The 20,607-nt window shown below is 43.3% G+C and overlaps 1 protein-coding gene and 1 pseudogene across 1 annotated transcript in view; both read left to right on the top strand.

Moving 5' to 3' along the window:
• Window positions 1-1,073: 1,073 nt before the first annotated feature.
• Window positions 1,074-4,665, top strand: LOC112392525 (60S ribosomal protein L12 pseudogene; annotated as a pseudogene).
• A 171-nt stretch (window positions 4,666-4,836) lies between these two features.
• KANK1 (KN motif and ankyrin repeat domains 1) overlaps window positions 4,837-20,607 on the top strand; it is a 208,072-nt gene continuing 192,301 nt past the window's right edge. Inside the window, exons 1-4 of the mRNA XM_024734215.1 lie at window positions 4,837-4,887; window positions 5,924-6,045; window positions 17,941-18,166; window positions 19,843-19,894. The gene's annotated coding sequence lies outside the window, so the exon portion shown is untranslated. The remainder of the gene's footprint in view (window positions 4,888-5,923; window positions 6,046-17,940; window positions 18,167-19,842; window positions 19,895-20,607) is intronic.

Here is a 20,607-nt window from a genome sequence, read left to right on the forward strand (position 1 = left end):
TCTCACTATCTTTCAGTAGTGTGACGATACAGTGAGAATAGGCAGTCTGCAACCGGAAGAGAGTCTTCATCAAACATAGTCTGTCCTGAACCTTGATAGCAGACTTCTAGCCTCCAAATTGTGAGAAACCGATCTCTGTTGTTTATAAACTACCCAGTCTATGGTACTTTGGTATAGTAGCCTGAATGGTCTAAGATAGAGATGTGGGGCACATTGATGAACTTTGTAAGCCTTAGTTCTCACCTGTCTAGAAAATGAGATGTGTGAGGACTAAATGAGATAAGATAACCCACTTGACACATTCAACAAGGTGCCAGGCCTGCAACGAGGGCTTCATACGTTTCAGCTGTTGTTTTATTTGCTGAGCAAAAGAAGGTAAATGGTCATTCTTTGACTCCTCCTCCCTTTTCCCCCATGTCCTTTCTCTAAAAGTGTATGTGTGTAATTTTTGTCTTGCCCACACTCTCCATCATCTGCATTTTGTTGTCCCCCTTGCTACCCTTCCCCCCTTTCTCTCTCTATCGCCACATTCCTTCAGCTTCCTCCCCTGAATTGGGGTTGAGCACAGGAGAGATCAGAGGAGGACAAAAGGTAGAGAGACATTGGTGTTCAGGTAACAATGCAGCACTCTGGGGCTGTCTAGACTTTCCCAACTCTGAGGGTGTCATTTCCCCAGGATTCCTAATATTAGGAGAAACCTCAGCAACCATTTGGTGATTTCTAAACCCCTCATTTTATTTATTTTTCTTTTTAAATTTTTTTCTTTTCTATTTTACTTTGCTATTTTTGGCTGTGTCGGGTCTTTTGTGGCACGCTGGATCTTTGTTGCAACATGTGGTCTCTTCGTTGTGGTGTGTGGGCTTCTCTCTAGTTGTGACTCACAGGCTCCCGAGCGCATGGGTTCTGTAGTTGTGGCACGTGGGCTCCAGAGCATGTGGGCTCCGCAGTTTGCGGCACACGGGCTCTCTAGCTGAAGCGTGTGGGCTCAGTAGTTGGCGCTCACGGGTTTAGTTGCCCCACGGCACGTGGGATCTTAGTTCCCCGACCAGGGGTCAAACCTGCATCCCCTGCATTGGAAGGCGAATTCTTTACCACTGGGCCACCAGGGAAGTCCCCAAACCCCTCATTTTATGGATGAGGAAACTAAACCATAAAGAGGACCTTCCGTGGCCTCCCCACATTGTTGGCCAAGCTTGAGCAATAGCCCAGGTCTCCCGGATTCCTAGCCTAAAGAAAAGGAGAAGGCCAACCGCATGTTCCCAACTCAACCAGGAGCTTCTGCCTTCCCAAAGTACTTTACCGACTTTCTTGCTCAGCTGTGGAAATATCAAATTGTACCAACATTTTGACCACGATGAACTTTCATCTGTATATACTAAGATGCTCATCTCCTGGGACATCAATAGAAATAATATTATTAAATAATAACTGTTGCCTTCCTTTTGAGAGCTTACTATTTTCTAAGCAGTGTGTTAAGGACCAACTTATTTAATGGATTTTTTCTTTTTTGTCTTTTTAAGTTTTACATTTGCCGTATTGGAGTAAATGCTTGACTTGAGCCAAAGTAAGCAAAAGCAAAAAAGATAGAAATGTATTTTCTAAAGTTTTTTTCCTGATCGTACAAGCCACCTTTCTAAGCCCCAGTTTCTCATCTCTTCAGTGGAGATATGAACAGCTGTAGGGTTATTGGCTGACACTAAGCATTCAATAAACGATAATTAGTATTATTCCGTTTTGCAATTTGGGCAGGGGTTGTCAGGGAGTTTGGGTGATAGGTAAAAAGGTAAAAGACATCATGCAAAGTCTGAAAAAAATGTAATAAGGATAATATATTTTAAATATATTATTCTCTTTTATACTCTGTGAATGACTTTTCCCCTGATCAATTGGTGGTATCTCTATGCCTTGGGGAGGTTTGAGATTCTTATAGCAGGAATGCAAAAAGAAAAAAATGTACTGCATCCAGCTTTTGACTTTCAATTTTCAGCTTCTATGAAAACAGTCTTTAGAAGTCAGAGGTTGTAGAAAAACAAAAGGATTTTGTAAATTCCTGTCACTCCCATTAACATATCAAAGGTCAGAAGATCAGACCTGAGCTCTAAGCCAAGGGTACAGAGAACTGAGGTTTGACATAAGGGGTGTCCTTGCTGCACAGAAAAGATGGGTTGTTTTACCTTTCCAAACTAAGAGAGTGCTATCAGAAGACAAGACAGAGGTTGGAGGAGAAAAAGTGACTTATGTGTATCCTGGCTTCTCCGTTCAAGGCTGAGATCATGGGTGGTAGATAAACTGAGGGAAAGGAGCCCTGAAAGGACAGGGAAACTGTAACCTGCTCCTCATGAGACTCAGCCAAGGAACTGTCACACAAGTGGCCCCTGCCAACACGTACAAAGGAGGAGAATGAAAGTACAGCATGGGCCTTTCAGCATTCAGAGGATGCCAAGACGCAACTTTCTCCAGTTGTCCCACGTTGGGGTCATCAGACACCAGTCGCCTCCACTGTGCTGCCAAGTTCGACCTCAGTGAGATCAACGTCATAAACCTGGAGTGCACTGATGGGGACGTTGGTGTCACATCTGCCCTGGACCCCAAGAGTGGCCCCCTGGGTCTGTCTCCAAAAACTGTAGGTAAAGACATTGCCAAGGCAGCCAGTACCTGGAAGGGTCTGAGGGTTACAGTGAAACTGACCATTCAGAACAGACAGTCCAGACCTTTTCTGCCTCTTCCCTGATCATCAAAGCCCTCAAGGGACCACGAGGGACAGAAAGAAGCAGAAGAACATTAAACACAGTGGAAATAGTACTGCAGATGGAATTGTCAACATTGCCAGACAGATGTAGCACCAATCATTAGCCAAAGAGCTCTCTGGAACCATTAAGGAGATCCAGGGGCCTGTTGTGTTGATGGCCACCACACTCATGGCATCATAGATAAACCTCAACAGCGGTACAGTGGAATGCCCAGCTACTTAAGAGCTGCAAAGGGAGTTATTTCAATAAAGGATCATTCGGCAACTAAAACAACACCACTACAGCATGGTTATCAGGCAGAGGGTCTGCATGAGTGCCTCTGGGCCTCTCCAGCCCCAGAGTGGCAGAAGAGGGACCAAGACATCTCCACACATCCTCCAGAATGTGGGTACAGCGGAGTTGAGAGTTGGCTGCCATAGTAAGGGATGGGCTGGCTGACTAACCTAAGCCAGTGACCAGATGAGGGATGTGGCTGAGACACAGGGTGGTCTGCAGGGCCACCAAAGCCAAGGTAGGGGCAATGTCAACTGAAGAAAAACACACATCCTAAAAGTTGCAAGTTATGCTTTATTCAGGGACCTTACTGAGGACTGTAGCCCAGGAGATGGCCTCTCAGATAGCTCTGAGGAACTACTCTGAAGAGGTAAGGGAGGAGCCAGGATATATAGGAGTTTTTGCTGAAAACAAAACAAAACAAAACAAAAAAACATGTACTTGAACATTAAAAGATTACTGCTAATCACAAAAAAATGACATCTCACGTTAATGATGTTAGGCTTTTCTAGGGGAAGATGGAAGAGTCTGGGCTCATGAAATTATTCCTTAGATATGCATCTTAAATAACTAGAACCAGTATCCTGTTTTTCTCCATCCTGATTGCCCCCAGGGTGCGCCTTCCGGGCGGCTGAAGTGGCTGATGACTTGATGGCCTGGAAACCTGTTGTTCACCAGAATAGCAGGCAACATTCTTTGTTTACTGAAATGACAGGCAACGTTTTTTTTTGTCTGCAGCTGGGAGCAATTCACAAGGGAAGACCCTCCAGCTCTGACTGAGCTAGAAAGAGCCACAGTTTCTCCAAGCACAGAGGTCAATAGTGCAAGCAGCCAGGTACCCAGAGACATTGCTAAAAACGTCAGCACCAACGGTCTTAGCTCAGGCTGCCATAACAAAAGATCACAGACTGGGTGGCTTGCACAGCAGATATTTTCTCACAGTTCTAGAGTTGGGAAGAATCAGCTGACTGGGTTCTTGGTGAGAGCTCTCTTCCGGGCTTGTAGATAGCAAACTTCTCGCTTTGTATTCACATGGCCTTTCCTTGTTTTTGTGTATGCAGAGAGAGAGTGAATGAGTTCTCTCTTCTTTTTCTTATAAGGCAGCTAATCCCATGATTGGTGGGATTAGCCACACCCGTGTGACCTCAGCTAACCCTAATTACCTTTCAAAGGCTCCATGTCACATACCGTCACATTGTGGGAGTTAGGTCTTCAACCTATGAATTTGGGGTAGGGGGCACAAATATGCAGTCCATGACACCAACCCTGATAACAGGTGTACAAATCTAAAGCACACTCTCTCCTGTTGCCTCAAGCACCTGCCTCTGCAATGAACCAAGGCACCATATTGGAAAGGAGGGCAGGAAACAATACAAGATTCACCATTTACCTTAAAACAAAAACAAAAACAAAGCAACTCTTTTAAACTAAAACCTTTTTCCTCTCCGAAGAGACTAAGATCCAGTTAATGGTCGGTATGAAGGAAGTGGATGAGGAAGATTTGGTCAGTTGTAGAAAAACAATAAGCCACATTTAGCTTTGCATACTGAATGTAGTTTGATAAATTTTTTACCCCATTATATGAAGGGGAAAAAAATCACCCATAACTCTACCATGCTAAACATTCATTACATCTTTTTTTTTGTGTGTGTGTGTGTGGTACACGAGCCTCTCACTGTTGTGGCCTCTCCCGTTGCGGAGCACAAGCTCCAGACGCGCAGGCTCAGCGGCCATGGCTCACGGGCCCAGCCACTCTGCGGCATGTGGGATCTTCCCGGACGAGGGCACAAACCCGTGTCCCCTGCATCGGCAGGCAGACTCTCAACCACCGCGCCACCAGGGAAGCCCCCATTACATTTTTAAGGTACTTCTTTTCCACTTATTTTGCACGTGAATGATTAAATAGCTGTAATGATATCATTCATATAATTTTATATGGTGCTGTTTGTAAAATTCATCAAAATCACTTTGCATGCTGCTGTGTGGTCCTCCTAATCATCAACGTTAATGAATGCGTAAGCTGTTAGTTAAAACCCTTGCAGCTGCAAGTAACAGGAAGCCAACTCCAACTAGCGTAAGGAAAAGGAAAATTTAATGAGAAAATACTGGGATTGCTCACTGAACTGCAAGAACCAGGCAGCCCTGAGGATTTAAGTGTTAGGGGCCAGGGGCTTGATGTCACCAGAGTTCTCCGCTGTTCCTTCTCCTTCCTGAGTTCTCCACGTGATGAGGGCCATGCCACCTGCAAATGTGGGACTCAGTCATACAACTCTCCTCCAGAAAGGGAGGACAAAGTCTTTTCAACAGAAAAATCTCAGGGAAAACGTTTGACCTGGATTAGATCATGTGTGCATCGTGGACCAACCACTGTGACAAAAAAGAAGGGACACAGAGGTCCTTTCTGAGTTTGATTTTCCACTCCTTTAGTGGGGAAGAGGGAGAAGGTGGAATCTGTTCACAGAAGAAGGGTAATTAATATCTCCAACACATAAATAATTTAAACAGCCTATTGTTTTAACATTTAGATTGTTTCTAATTATTTTTCTGTTTGAAATCTCGCTAGTTAAAATCATTTGCATGTAGACGCCCTTTTCTTTGGGATTTTTTGCTTGCAAGAGAATGGAATTCATGTGTGCCAGGAGGCTAGACACACAAATACATTTCCATTGGCCACATTTTCCAAGTGGGAAGGAGAGGCTTAAGGTGATTCAGCTACTAAGTGATACTGACTTGAAAGCGTGCGTCCTGATTAAGATCAATGGATCAGTACAAATTGCAAAGGACAGTACTTTCTAAAAGTATGTAAGGAAAGCTACACAGGATAAGACCGTATTAGATTTTTGTGATGACTACAGTTGAAGGAAAAAGGAAAAATTCTAATAGTCTTCCGTTTCCCCTAGTGTAGCAACTCTTTTCTTCCTGACCTTTGGCTCTCCCACAAGGAAGTTCATGACGACATTGTTTTCAGAAGCCAATACCATGTCCTCCTGTCTCTACTTGCAAGAAAATAACTGGGCTTCCAGTAAGTATAATTGGTGTTAACAGTGATTTATTATACACCTAGTTCTCCAGATGGCCCTTCATGTAGAAATTATTTTTCCTGAAAATAGAAAAATATGGAATTTCTTCCTGCTCATCAGGTTATAACAGGTCTACAATCCACTCTGTCAAAAACTAGAACCAAAAATTTTGACAGAGTTCCCTTAAGACAGAGAGATACAGAAAAAAGCACATTCCATCTGGTAAATAATTGCTGGGGTTGCATTCCTGTGCATTCAGGCAGGAGCTAACCTCTGTGCAGCATGAGGACTTGAAAACCTCTTGGCCTAACAGGGCCACAGGAGGTAAGATCTACTTAGATCTATCCCATCCTCAGATTGCAGCCTCTGGGGTGCTGGTGCAGCCTAGACTTTCAGCTCACCCACAGTCATGAGCTAGACGCACGGTTATTGAGAAAGTTCACTCTTAAGTACAAAAGTTTGGACGGACACACAAAGCCAGTATTCTGCAAGAGTGAAGAGGGATATTTGCCAAGGTCATTTTAAGGTGACCAGGGTTGCAGAGCAGAGTTAAATATAGTTCTAAGTTACCTGTCATCTTCCTGAAAAACAAGCTGGAAAATGTATCTAAAAGGCTGTATCAGTCTGGTGATGGAATGCTTGGGAATGGGAAAAGCATTCAGCAGTAAACAGTGAGCTAGCAAAAGGATTTAAAGTAGTTAATTTGTAGCAGGTTAATTTCAGGTGGCTACTCTAGTAATGATTTTTATTCAGGAAGAATTCTGGAAGCATAGGCAGGAGGGCCACATATTAGGGATGTTATGGGCAAGAAGGTCCAAGAATTTGGGGATCTGGGCTCAGATTAGGGGTCACAGGCTCACATGCCTTTAAGGATCGGGCTGATAAATTGTGTGAAATGTTAAAGCATTGGCCTGGCCAAATAACACATATCTGTAGGGTTTAGCCTGTGGGTCAAGAGGACAGGTTGCTGCTCCTGGACTAAAAGATCTTTGAGCCTTCTTTGACTTCTGGGTTTTGTTTTATGTGGAAAGAATGCCCTTTTATCTATTAAGAGCCAAAAACTTGTGTTAACCTTTGTGGTAAGAGGAGGCGGGGTTGCCTCGTAGTATAAAACATGGTCTCCAACCTCTAGAACTCAAAAATATTTTAAAACAAGATATCCTCATACAAAGGCAACTAACAATTCCAGGCAAAATTACATAAAGTCCTAGAGCCACTCAGGGGAAGTATTGCTAACTTTCATCTAGATTGGTCCTCCAAGAGGCACAGAATAGCCAAGGCTTGATTTGGGCATAAAAGGATAAACCACATTGAGATAATGGGAAGTAGAGTTGTTAGGTGGTGAGAACGGTACCCCACCACCACCAAAAAAAAAGCCAAAAGGCAACCGGGCTTGGGGTGTAGAAGGGAGGTCCTTGGATCCTAGAAAAAGACCCCTATTCCGTTCTGAGACTGGGTCCTGCTCCTCCCTACTGGGAGCTGAAGGTTTTTCCTGGGGCCCCAGTTCCCCTAGCTGGGCCCCACCACCTGCAGTCAGAGCCCTTAGAGCTCTCCTTCTATTGCCTGTTCCGCACCCCAGCCCGACTGCCTGTTTGCAGACTGTCAACAGACTGCTAATCGGCCACCTGTAGGACAGTTCCCCCTGATGCTAAACCAAGGCAAATGAGTTCAGAGGATAAGTCTAAAATCTTGACAATCAGAAGTGAGGAGGCAGAAATCCTTCTGAGAGTTTAAATTTGTCTTTGAAACCACTTAGTCTTTATAGCATGCGCTTGGGGCTGTATTCTTTGCCATCAGTAACTAACAGTGACTAATTGCCCGCAAGGTACCCAAATCTGTGCTGAGCTCAGTAGATGCACGCTGATACTTGCCTCCTCACAGCAACCTCTAAGGTGGAGTCCTTTATTACCCCCTCTTCAGTGATGAGTAGACTGAGCCTCATAGGAGTAAAACAACACGCCCAAAGTCATCCAGTCAATGAGGGGCACAGATTCCAACCCAAGACTCCTGTCTCCAGAAACTGACTACAACTGTTAACCATTACACAATACAACTTCCTGTTCCTGTACCAGTCCTGTGGATGTGTCAACACACAGTCCACTGCCAGAGGCGGCTGCCAGGCCTGTCCGTTTGATAGAAGCATCCCCCACTTCCCAAACAAAGCACCCATTTGATGTGGGTGCTTGTATCACCTGCTCTCCAAATCGTGCTGCCTTCTCACCACGTTAGAATCACCTGGGGCACTTAAAAAAATCCAACCCCCCACTGAGGCCTCAGCCGCAGCCCCTAGAGATTCAGATTTAATTGGTTTGGGTTTGAATCAGACATTGGTATCCTACAAGATTCCCCCCAGGTGATCCTAATGTGCTGGGAGGGTTGAGAACACAGGCAGTGAATGAGATTGAGGGCTTGGACCTGATTTCTGTCACCATGGATCAGTTATGGCACCGGGGTGAACCTTAGTTTTCTCACCAGTGAAATGGGAATTACAGAAGTCTGTACTTTATAGGATTGATACAGGATTAGGTTAGATGGAAAAAGTGGTATGCAATGAAGTTTAGGTCCCTGGTCCTACCCTTAAAAGCCTCATTGATCCAGAATGAGACTGAAGTTTATAGTTTCTCAGGCAAAGAGAAAAGGTATTCTTCCTGCTTTCCACTCAGACCTGCTAACACCACAGGGTAGAAGAGGGGCCTGGGCAGGCATTTCTGACAACTTGCTAGCTCTTTCCAAGGTGTAAAGGCAAATGCCTTTCAGAGCCAGACAGCTAACCTATAGGTGTGAAGTAACTGGTTTACCGCTATAAGGAGTGCTGAAATCAGGTGTGAATTGGACCTGCCCCATGAAGGTCATCGAATCCATTAAAACAACAAGACTCACAACATGCTGTTGGGCAAACAGATCCACCTGTGCCCATTTGCAGCTGGTGGGCTGTCAGTTTGCACCCCTAGGGGCTCCCCGCCGCTTCTGTACAGGTGAGCTGCCAGCAGCCACTTCCCCTTCCAAGGGTTTCAAGGACACTGGCCGTGACAGTGAAGGGGACTGCAGACCACAGCCAGACTGGTTAGAAGCAGACAGGCAGCTAGCGGTTAAAAATGCCCACCTTACAGACAGCCCCTATTCCAAGCCCAACTCTCCTCCCACTACCTGTGAGGTCTAAATTCACTGCTCTGAGCCAGTTTGCTCACATCTAAATGTGGCTAAAATGATCTTCCCTTTGAGGTCGTTGTGAGGATTAAAAGAACAATGGATGTAGAGCGAGCGCTCAGCTCAGTGCCTCCGCCCGGAGTAAAGGCTCCGGATGTGTCGGCTTTTGTTGGACTTTGCCGTTCTTCCAACAAAGTAAGAAGAGCCTCAAGCACTACCTGCCCCTGTGCCCTGGAAGATCACTTAAACTAGAGCCATCCAGTTCATTCTAATCCATTACCTCATCCCTCCTTTGGACCTACAGTCACAAGCACTGAGAATCAAGTCTGAAAGAGATAGTGAGAGGTGAGATAAAGGGTATAAAATGACAAAAAAAAAAAAGAAGTGGAGGGTTTGTTCCTGGTTGTTCCCAGGGAGCCTGGGGCAGGTGGCTCACCGAGTGGGGCACAGAGAAGTGACACAGGACTCCTCCCACATCTCCGGCTTTGCGGTGGGCCCCCGTGAGTGCTGGGAAGCGCCCAAGCTTGGTCAGCATGGCAGGAAATGATGGATGTGTTTGAGCCTCGAGAGAAGGACTTTCTGGGTTTAACTGGGGACATCTCTTGTTTCCGAGAATGAGAATCTAGCATGTGTGGTTCACCCCACCTTGGCATTTGCCATGGAAAAGCCAAGAAAAACAAAAGTCAGGCCTCACAAGACAGGCATGTATCTGTGGTTTGGCTCATGACAGGCCCAAGTTTGAGTTCAGAGAGGCCCTGAAAGCATGGACGGCTGCTAGATCAGCTTTGGTCCCTGGGCCTTAGGGAACAAAAGCCATTAACCCAGTTTTCAACTGGGAAACCACTCTCTCCATAGTCTCAGTCCCTGTGCTTTGGATGAAACTGACTTTATCCCTATCTCCAGGGTGTGGGTGTGGTATTAGGGCAGGCCACGCTGAGCATCACATTCCTCTGACCTGGTGATAGGTTCAGAAATGGGCATGTGACCCTATCAGAGCCAGAGAGATACAAGGAAAATCTGTTTATATTAATATTGACTTTATTGAAGTATAACTTCCATACCATAAAATTCACCCTTTGAAGAGTATAGTTCAATGATTTTTAGTAAACTTACAGAGTAACCATCACAACAGTCAAGTTTTAGAACATTTCCATAATCCCCAAAATATCTCATGCCCATCTGCAATCATAAGGAGACTTCATCTGAGGTGTTGGTAGAGGTTCCCACATTCCTTTGGGCTGGGCCTGTTTGCGGTACTGATGACCAGAGCCAGGAGCTACAAGGTGCCACATCACAAAGAACCTGAGAGTAAAGCAATCACTGCAGAAGGGAGAAATAAGAGATGTTGAGAGACTGGGGCCTGAGGTCACTGGTTGACACTGATCAAGCCAAACATGAAGCCAGTCCCTCTCCTGGACTTTTCAGTCACGTGAGCCAACAAGTTCCCTTTTGTCTTAAGCCAGTTTGACTTGGGGTTTTCCATCTTTTGCAACGGGAAGACTCAACTGACTCCAAAAATTATTGACCAGACTCTAATGACTAAAGTTGAAACCTGTAGTAAGTGGATATTCAGATAGGAATGCCCACCTTCAGATCTGTTGTAATTCTAGAATTGTTTTACCTATGACCAAAGAGCCATTTTTCAGATGAAGATTCAGGCCTGCAAAGGTAAATTGCTTAACCAGGACACATACCGGAACTTGAACAAGTCCTTGACTCTGTGTAACTCTGAATTTCATCCTGTCTTTCTTCCTCAAATCATCACCATCATCATCATCGTCATCATCGTCATCATCATCATTGCATTACCTTTTTTTTTGCGGTACGCGGGCCTCTCACTGTTGTGGCCTCTCCCATTGAGGAACACGGGCTCCGGACGCACAGGCTCAGCGGCCAAGGCTCACGGGCCCAGCCGCTCCGCAGCATGTGGGATCTTCCCGGACCGGGGCCCGAACCCGTGTCCCCTGCATCAGCAGGCGGACTCTCAACCACTGCGCCACTAGGGAAGCCCTGCATTACCTTTTGTAAGATGTTTAACGTGTATTCTAAGTATTGTGCAACTAATTAGTCACTTAATCTTCACAAGCACCCTATGGGTAGGTACTATTATTATTCCCATTTTATAGGTGAGGAAACTGAGGTCTAAAGAGGTTAATTAACTTGTTCAAGGCCATACAGCTTGTGAGTGAGTAGCAGAAGCAGGATTTGAATGCAGCCACACTGGTGACAGAAGCCATGCTCTTAACCAGTGCACTATACTGTCTCTTGTAAATTAAAATTAACCTAACATCAGCTTTTAATCAGTTACATTGGTTTTTCATGCAGAGGCACTGCCTTTTTTTAACTTATATTTTATTTGTTATAAAAATAAAATGCAAACAAAGCACCCACATTTTTTCTGTATTTTATATGCTGTTCAATTATATAAAACAGTTTTTATCCACCTGATTTCAAGGAGCCATAAACTTTTGCGCTTCTTACAACTTTGTTCTGTGCTTCTCAATACATATTGCAAATAAGGATTAATTGTGGCAAAAGTCTTATTCTGAGGTCTTCTTGTGATGAAAAACTAAGTGCTCTGCTTTATTAATTTTCATTGGTATTTAATGATATAGTAATTGATATTTGATATCGTAATTTAACATGAAATATTACATTTCATATCAGTCAACTAACAAAAAAGTGAAAGACTTGGAATTTAACAGCCCACTTCTAGAAACAAAATATACACATGAAAAGTGACATAAACCTGTCTTCTCTGTTTTCCTGAAACCACATGAAACATGTAAAGTACTTCAAAAGCCCTGAAATGCTATAACGTACGATATTCTTTAACATTTTCACACACATTGTCTCAGTTGATCCTTACCTAACGCATGTGATCAGACAAGGATTATTGGTGGATAGGCATTGTTGTTTTTAACGCAGTGCCATGGAAGGCTTTTATTTTTACGTAGGAGAGTGAATTTATTTTTATGTAGGAGAGTGCCAGGATAAAGGTGGTCTTTTAGAGAATTCAGCCGGTAGATGCATATAGGAAGGTTGGGAGGAAGGGTGGGGATTGAAGGCACGAAGAGCAGTTTAGGAGGCTGCTCTTGCAGAAAGCTCAGATGCATAGGGGGTCTGTACCAGTACTTGAGACTGATTTGGATCCCAGGGGCAACAGAACTTCGTTCCAAGTTTTAATACCATTGTTAAAATCAGTGAGTCATCAATAGGGCACTGGAGAGCATAAAGGGAGTGGTAGGTAACTGGAAAACAATGGTATGCGTGTGCTGGAGGGTGCGAGTGAGGATAGGAGGAACTGATGGTGGAACCTGGGCGATTATCCTTGGCAAGTCTGATCAGTCTTCAAATGATGGAGGTGGGTTAGAGTCAGGCTTCTAAACCCTCAGCTAGTGATCCCTCATTGCAAAAGGCAGCCTGGTACCAACATGAGGCTCAGGGCACAGATGTCAGTAGTTTTATTTTTCTAATTCTTGTGGAATTTGCATTTTATTCCGTAATAAAGGGTGTGCCTGCCTTGGGGATTCATGCAAATTTCACAAGAAATCAACATCTTCCCCGTCAAACCTAGGCCCCACTTTCCTAAGCTCTCGTCTCCAGGTTTCTTCTTCTGTGGCCCAACATGATTTCATAGTCATCTTATAAGGAAATGGTCCAGTGTGGCCACTAACTCCCTATGAACTCAATACTAAACTAGTCATTCTGTTCCACGAACGCCTACAAGTATGGGGGCACTCTGGGGCACAGTTCCTGGGTAACTTGTGTGCATTTTGGTTGAGGTTTTTTTTTGCCATCACTGGTCTGCGCTCACACTGTCCAGTGTAGTGGGGATGTGGACCCTGAGAGGAGAGGAGGGCAGTGCTCCTGGGGAGAGAGAGGCTTTGGAGCAGGCAAGGAGGTTAGTGCCTCACCAGTAACAGCAGGCTTCTTCCGCCTTCGCTGCCCGTTCGTGCTGGAAGAGGAAGAAATGAAACAAGCTCAAGTTGTCATTCACCCTCAGATTATTTTATTCTTACTTGGAGAGAGAAAAACCTGCATTTGAGCCCTGCGTCTGTCCCCTTAGGAGTTGTTTGAACTTGGATATGTGAACAGTTATGATAACATCTTTCCTGTCTCAATCCCAGGATTATTGGGAGGATGCATAAGTCAATGCACAGGAAAAATGCTGCACACAGTGTCCAGTGAAGCGCCAATAAGCACAGCCACTTTCAGTTGGGGTCAGGATTCTCTATTACTGCTGTCTGTTGACATCTATCATCTTGATGTTATGGTTTCAAGTGAGAGCCTCAAGCAGTATTAAGTGTATTATTTTAAGGATGATGTAGCTTCTGGGATCATATTTTACTTTCTGAAGATTGTAATTTTAGGGATAACGGAACACTGAAAAGGGAGTATTCTGGAAAATTGAGATCATATGGGCAGCAGAGAGATATTTTTTTAAAAAGTACTAGACTGGGAGTTAGGAGGCTTGATCCCTAGTCCCTCCTCTGTCAGTGATCTTGAACCACTGTGGCACCATTCTGGGCCTCTGTTCCCCTAATCTGTAAAATGAGGGTGCTTGACCCATTGTTTCCTAACTGGGATGAGTTGTGGAGTCACCTGGGAAGATCCCCAATGGTGGAGCTTTTGGTTTTTGTTTTGTTTCTTGCTGTGTTTCCAAAACTTAAAAATGTCATTGGCACAGGGTAGGTACTCAATCAATACATTTTTATTGAACAAATAAAACTTTTTGAAAATTCACAGGCCTGGGTCCACTCTAGAATCCTTGCAGTATGGGGTAGAACCTGTGTATATATATTGAAAAAGCCCTCCAGATCATTTTGTCAAGCACTCCTGGCAACGAACCACGAAACTCAACAATCCCCAAGGTTCCTTCCACATAGTTGCCGGATTTAGCAAATAAAAATACAAGACATCCAGTTACATTTGAATTTCAGATAAACATGAAAAAAATTTTAGTGTAAGTGTACGCCCTGCAATATTTGGTTGTTACATCTTAGGCTCATGGTTAGGGCAAGAGAGTGGCACCTTGAAACTGGCCCAGATTTGGGAATCAGGCAGATAATCTTGGTTTGACTCTTTGCCCTGACTGTGCGATCTTAACAAATTGCTTAACTTCACTGGGCTTTATAACTATAATATCTCTCCTGTAGAGTTGCTGCAAGTGTTAGAGATCATATAGGCATGATGGCTGGCACTTGGCGAGTATCTAATAAAGTTTAGCTTTATTACTACAGTTGATAGGTTTAGTTGGTTTGAAGAAACAAAACTCAGTGTCAATGAGACCTTTATTGAATATACTGTCAACTAGTAAATAGGCATTCTGAAATGACCAAGATTATAGTTCATAGTTCTAGGACTTCCTTGGTGGCGCAGTGGTTAAGAATCCACCTGCCAGTGCAGGGGATACAGGTTCGATCCCTGGTCCAGGAAGATGCCACATGCCCTGGAGCAAGTAAGCCCGTGCGCCACAACTACTGAGCCTGTGCCCTAGAGCCCACGAGCCACAACTACTGAGCTCACGTGACACAACTACTGAGCCTGTGTGCTGCAACTACTGAAGCCTGTGTGCCTAGAGCCCGTGCTGTGCAACAAAAGAAGCCACCGCAATGAGAAGCCCACGCAACTCAACGAAGAGTAGCCCCTGCTCGCCACAACTAGAGAAAGCCTGCGCACAGTAATGAAGACCCAACGCAGCCAAAATAAATAAATAAATTTTAAAAATCATTCATTCAACTAATACTGAATTAAAAAAAAATAGTTCTAGGTAGACCTGGGAAAAGTTAGAATGAATGCTGACCTTCTATCAAACAATACCTCTATGTCTGGGGGAACAAAACATACTAAAAATTAATAGATTATCCAGAATAAATAAAGGAAGGAAGTTCTTTCATTTCATTCATTATGAAATGTCATTTGCTTAGCTGACTTTTTCTAACGTCAAAGGTAAATATTTGCTGAGGTTTTATAGGGTCATTAGACAGAGGGATAGGCTATTACTTGGGCAGTGGAAATACTTCAGTCCTAACCTAGCTTATCTGTCTTCTAGGTTAAAAGCATCTTCTGTTTCTAGAACTTTTTTGTTTCCAGAAACTTCTAACATATCTCCTCTGGTTAAAAATTAAACACACATGGCAATAAAAGTAAAATGTCCATTCAAAGAAAGCAGTTTTCTCTAGAAACATCTATCTGGACAAAATCTGTAGATTATTTCAAAATGAAATTTAAAGAGGTATGGCTGGAAAGTAAATTGACTGTTACAGTTCCAACTGAGCTACTCTGATATCAACTACACACTTTAAGTCTGCCAATTGTTATTTCATCGTTTATCCAACACATATTTATTATTGAGCATATGCTAGGTACCAGATACTGTTGTACTAGGAATCCTCACTGAACAAAACAGGGGTCAGTGAACATAATAGACCCCAATCCTTGCCTTTGAGGAGCTTGTATTCTGGGGTCGGGAGAGAAGTATAAGCTTGCTCCATAAGTGAATTCTGTAGGCTGTAGATGGTGATAAGTGCTGTAGGAAAAGGAGAATGGGCAGGAAGATGGGACTAAGTGATAGGGGTGGAGTGGCAATTTAAACAGCACGGTAACAGTGGGCCTCTCTGGGAAGGTGACATTTGAGGAAAGGAGGTGATGGCAGGAGCCACAGTGCTCCAGGGATGAAAAGAGGAACGTCAAGCACAAAGGACCTGAACGGGGAGTATGCCTGGAGTGCTCCAAGAATGGGCCAGGAGGCCAGTGTGGCTGGAGTGGAGAGAGGGAAAGGGGGAAGAGAAGGGAAGAGGACTAAGTAACTATTATCGTCTTAATCATGATTAAGGGCTCCATGAACCCAACTTCCAATTCTGAGTCTTAGTTTATCTACTCTATGACTGCAGGGAAATCCTAAACTGCTTACCTGGAATGATGGTTCCTGTAAAGCATGGGTGGGTAGGTTAGGATTTATTTCACAAAACTGTGACTGGAGAAAATCAGTATAACTTGGTGGTGATGTATGTGCTTTAACTGATCTGAGTTTATATTCTGGTTTCCTTACTTGCTAGATGTGTGCCCTAGGGCAAGTTACTTAACCTCTCTGTGCTTCACGTTCCACCTCTGCAAAATGAGGCAACTAAAAGTGGCTACTTTTGAGTTGTGAGGGTTATAGGAGAGGGTCCACATAAAATGCTTAGCACAGAGCTTGGCACATAAAATGTACTAAATAAACATCATGAATATTTCTTGAGAAGTATAATTAGGAGGATTAGGCATTTCAAAATATCTATTTCAGTGTACATTTGAAATGTATATTTAATAACCAAAACATGCTCTTGCACAAAAATGTCTTATTATTGTTATGAATCGTTGTGACAGCCAGCCTCCAGGATGATCCCCGATGATCCCTGTCTCTGAGTATTTACACCCTTGTATCGTCCCCTCTCACATTGTACCAGGGTTGGTCTATGGGACCAAAGAATATGGCAGAAGTGATGGCATGCCATTTTTGAGAATAGGTTATAAAACACATTGCAGCTGTGATCTTGATCATTCTCTCTCTTTCTCTCTCTCTCTCAATCATCACTTGTTCTGGGGAACCAGCTGCTATGTCATGAGTAGCACTGTGGAGGGGCCCCCTCTATGAGGTCCACATGACAAGGAACTGAGGCCTTTTGCCAACAACCGTAAGAGTCAGACCCTTCTTGGAAGTGGACCCACCAGCCCTGGTCAAAACTTCAGATGACAAAAGCTCTCACTGGCATTTTGACTCTAACTTCATGAGATACCCTGAGTCAGAACCATCTAGCTAAGCAGATCCCAGATTACTGACCCTCAGAAACTCTGTGAGATGATAAACTTTTATACTCTCAAGCTTCTAAGTTTTGGGGTAATTTGTTTATGCAGCAACAAATAACTAACACTCTGTGTGTGTATATTCAACAGTTAATTAAAATTTATATACATATATGCATATGTATATGTTTTAATTAACTTTTGAAAATATAGAATATATTGGATCTAATCCAATTTCTATCATTTTTCTATCACCTTTGGTCTTTAAAGATCACCATTGATCCTTGGTAGTTTATAAGCATTTATTCAGTTATTTTTTACATACTTGTTATCATTGCATACACTCCTTTTTGTATTTGATTTTCCCCCTTAGAATCATTTCACATGTACCAACAGATTGCAACATTCTTAGCATTTTTACTGGCTATATAGCATTCCTCCCTGTGGCTTTGTCACATCATCTCAAACATTCCCTATTGCAGGACATTCGAGTTACTTTCAGTTTTTAAAATAATAACAAAATAATAGCTGGCACAATAAAAATAGTGCCAATTAGCTGGGCAATGTACTGAGAGTTAAACAGACTAAGTCCCTGCTCTTAGATACATAAAAGACAACACAGAGGGAGCAAGCCCTCCTAAGGTACACACAGACTACAAGCAGATATTGGACACAAACGTTAGCTAAATAAGTGAGCTGCCCTTTAGGCTGGTCTACGATGGTGAGTACAGAGGAGCCGAGTCAACCTGTTTATGAAGATAATAATAATAATAGTCTTCTAGAATTCAGTGTTCCCTGCTGAAATATAGGAATGACAGTAGACAATAAAACTTTTGCTCCAAGTCTCAAAGTAGAGTTTCAGAGAGGGTAGCCCTGAACGAAAGCCACTGTCCCCAGACTCTGTGTGTCTGTCTCCTCCCATTTCACCATTCTCCTCCCCTCCTTTGGCTGTGCTTTGTCAGGGTCTACAATTGTGACTGGAAGAAAGAAGTTGATTAAGCCCTTCTTTGCTGAAATCCAGCATGACGATATATGTACCAAGTCTCCTTTTGAACATAGCATTCATTAGAAGGCTCTTACGTAACCAGATCCTGTAAGAGAGGAGCCATCGTTTCTCCAGCTTGGTTGGTTCTGGTGCTCAAGCTCTGACTTTACTCACGTTCCTTACAGGGTTTTGAGGACCACCGGGTAAGCAAGCCATCTTTAACATTTAAAAAATAATTTGTGATTGAAGGGAGCTACACTTAATATATTAAGAAACATTAAACATGACTAATTCTAAAACCTCATCAGTCTCATGCCCATCAACTAGATTGACGGGCACGAACCTGATGAGGTTGTTTTATTTTTTTTCTGATGAGGTTTTAGGTGCAGCCCTGCCAGTGGCAGGGAGGGGGAATTAACACTTCTTTAAAGACAAGACTGAGGTTGTGTTGACATCAGCGTTCCTTACTGAGTTTCAGCTGTGATCATCCTCAACTGAATGTGGGGCAGCCTCCTTCCTTTCCCCTCCTCCCCACTCAGTGCCCCTACCACCCACGGAAGACTCCCCTCCCTGTCAGCTTCACTAAGAGAAACTTTGTTTTTATCTTCCGTTAAAAGTTTGTCTGATGAAAAGGCTCCAAGGCTCAAAAGACAGCTCAGTTGTTTGAAAACTCCTGGGTTAGAGAATGGTGCTATGAGGTCAAGGTCGAAAGGTCACTGGGTCGGGGTTTCCTTGCCAAAGGAGGAAAAGCTTCAGTGACAATGACTCAGCTCAAAGTTATGGCTAACATGGTTGCAAAAGCAAAACAAAACAATGTAATGCACATGCTGTCCTAGCTGGAATGATCAGAGCTGAGTTCTGGCTCTGCACTCCTGCAACGTGGGTTTGCATCCTACCTCCACCACTTAGCACTGTGGCTTTCTGCAGATATTTGAACCTCTTTAAAGCTCCATCTTCATTGCTCCAAACTGTGGATATAATCATGTCTACCTCATGGGAGAAGCAAGTTCTCAATAAGTGCTATCAATTACTAAAATTATATTGTTAATTATAATAATGCTCATATTATTATAAATATTATATAACTAAGCCTATTATTATCAGATTATAATAGTTATAATAATACTTATATCTTTCAAGTCAAAGTCTATTATATTACAGTTAATTTAGTGTATGTATTAACTCCCCTAAAGGTCAGGTGATTTCCCGGGATTCTTCATCTTTGTGTCCTTTATAAAAATTAACTGAATGCTTTGGACACAGTAGACCCTCAATAAGTATTTGTTAAATAAATAAATGTTCTAAATATAGTGGGTCTGCAGGGATAGGCTTGTACACATAATCCCTCCACTTAGCATCCTAGGAGAATGTCATACACCTTTAAATGCTCTATAAATATTTTATAAGAGTAACAATGATGTAATGGAGATTATAATTATGAATAAAGATTACTCTTAGCTTAAATTTCCTGAACTAGGGTTAAGTCCTTCAGCAGCATATAAGACATATTCACACAGGGTTTCAGCCTAATGCAAACTGAACCCTAACTTACTTTGTTAAATAACTAAAGCAAATGAATTGCTGAGTCCTTTACCTTTCAAACAATCGTTTCCAGGAACCAGAAGTGTGGGGCTATAGATTGAAATAAATTAGGCCTTCTTTTTTTTCTAGATTTAGGTAATCATTATCTTACGTGTTTTCTGACAACAGTCAGCAACTAGATTATTTTACATTCATTTCCTAAGCTTTGTGATGCTTCTAACTAAATGGCAAACCAGCTAGTGAAATGTGAGTTATGAGCTTTGGGATATAGAAAGTAGCAGAGATGGCCCTATGGGCCATTCCCTTCTGCTTCTCTATCTTAGATTTCTCCAACCAGGGAAGCTGAAGCTCTCTTTTGGAAGAGGAAACCACAGAGCCACTGGCAGAAGGTAAGTCTTCCAGACTGTGAGTCATAGACTAGCATTTTGTAATATTAATAAATGTTCCTTAAAAAAAAGATTCCTTAGCGGTAGTAAGACCTTGGGCAAGGGTGAGGGAACACACGGCTTCCCTTAATAAACTTCCAAGGTTGGCACTGGAAAAGGATCTGCAGGTGGTGGACATCCAGCTGTCTCAACTGCACAATCCCCCTGCCCCCCCAGTTCACCTTCCCTTTGATGGAGACTCCCTTGTGCTGTGCTCAGGTTTGCACCCACACTCTCTCTTACACACACGTACACATTCTTGCCACTGTGATTTCCCTTTAACACTCTGGCATGAAGACAGCTAAAACCCCTTGCCTCACATCTCTGTAAAAGATTTGAGAATGACAAAACTTAAAATCTCAATGATAACTATGGTATACATCCATTGTAAACAAACAAAAAGGCGGGGGGAGGGGGTGGAGGAGATGAAGAAGAGTAGAGTATTAGGAAGGAAATTGCTTCCAGGGCCTGCCCCAATTTTACCTGTCCCAAAGGTCTGCTACAACTTTGGTGGCCTCCTGCCTGTGTCTTCCTTGCTCTCTCCTGATTTCTCTCCTTGCTGCCATGTACCTTATTGGGCCTGAGTGTATGGGACACTCTCAAGGTGCCAGATTCTTACCTGCAGTATATCCAAGGCCCATTCTCGTGCAACTCACCCTGTGAGGTTTGATCCTTAC

Source organism: Neophocaena asiaeorientalis, unplaced genomic scaffold (assembly GCF_003031525.2).
Source record: "Neophocaena asiaeorientalis asiaeorientalis breed wild unplaced genomic scaffold, Neophocaena_asiaeorientalis_V1.1 scaffold256, whole genome shotgun sequence".
NCBI classification, from domain to species: domain Eukaryota; kingdom Metazoa; phylum Chordata; class Mammalia; order Artiodactyla; family Phocoenidae; genus Neophocaena; species Neophocaena asiaeorientalis.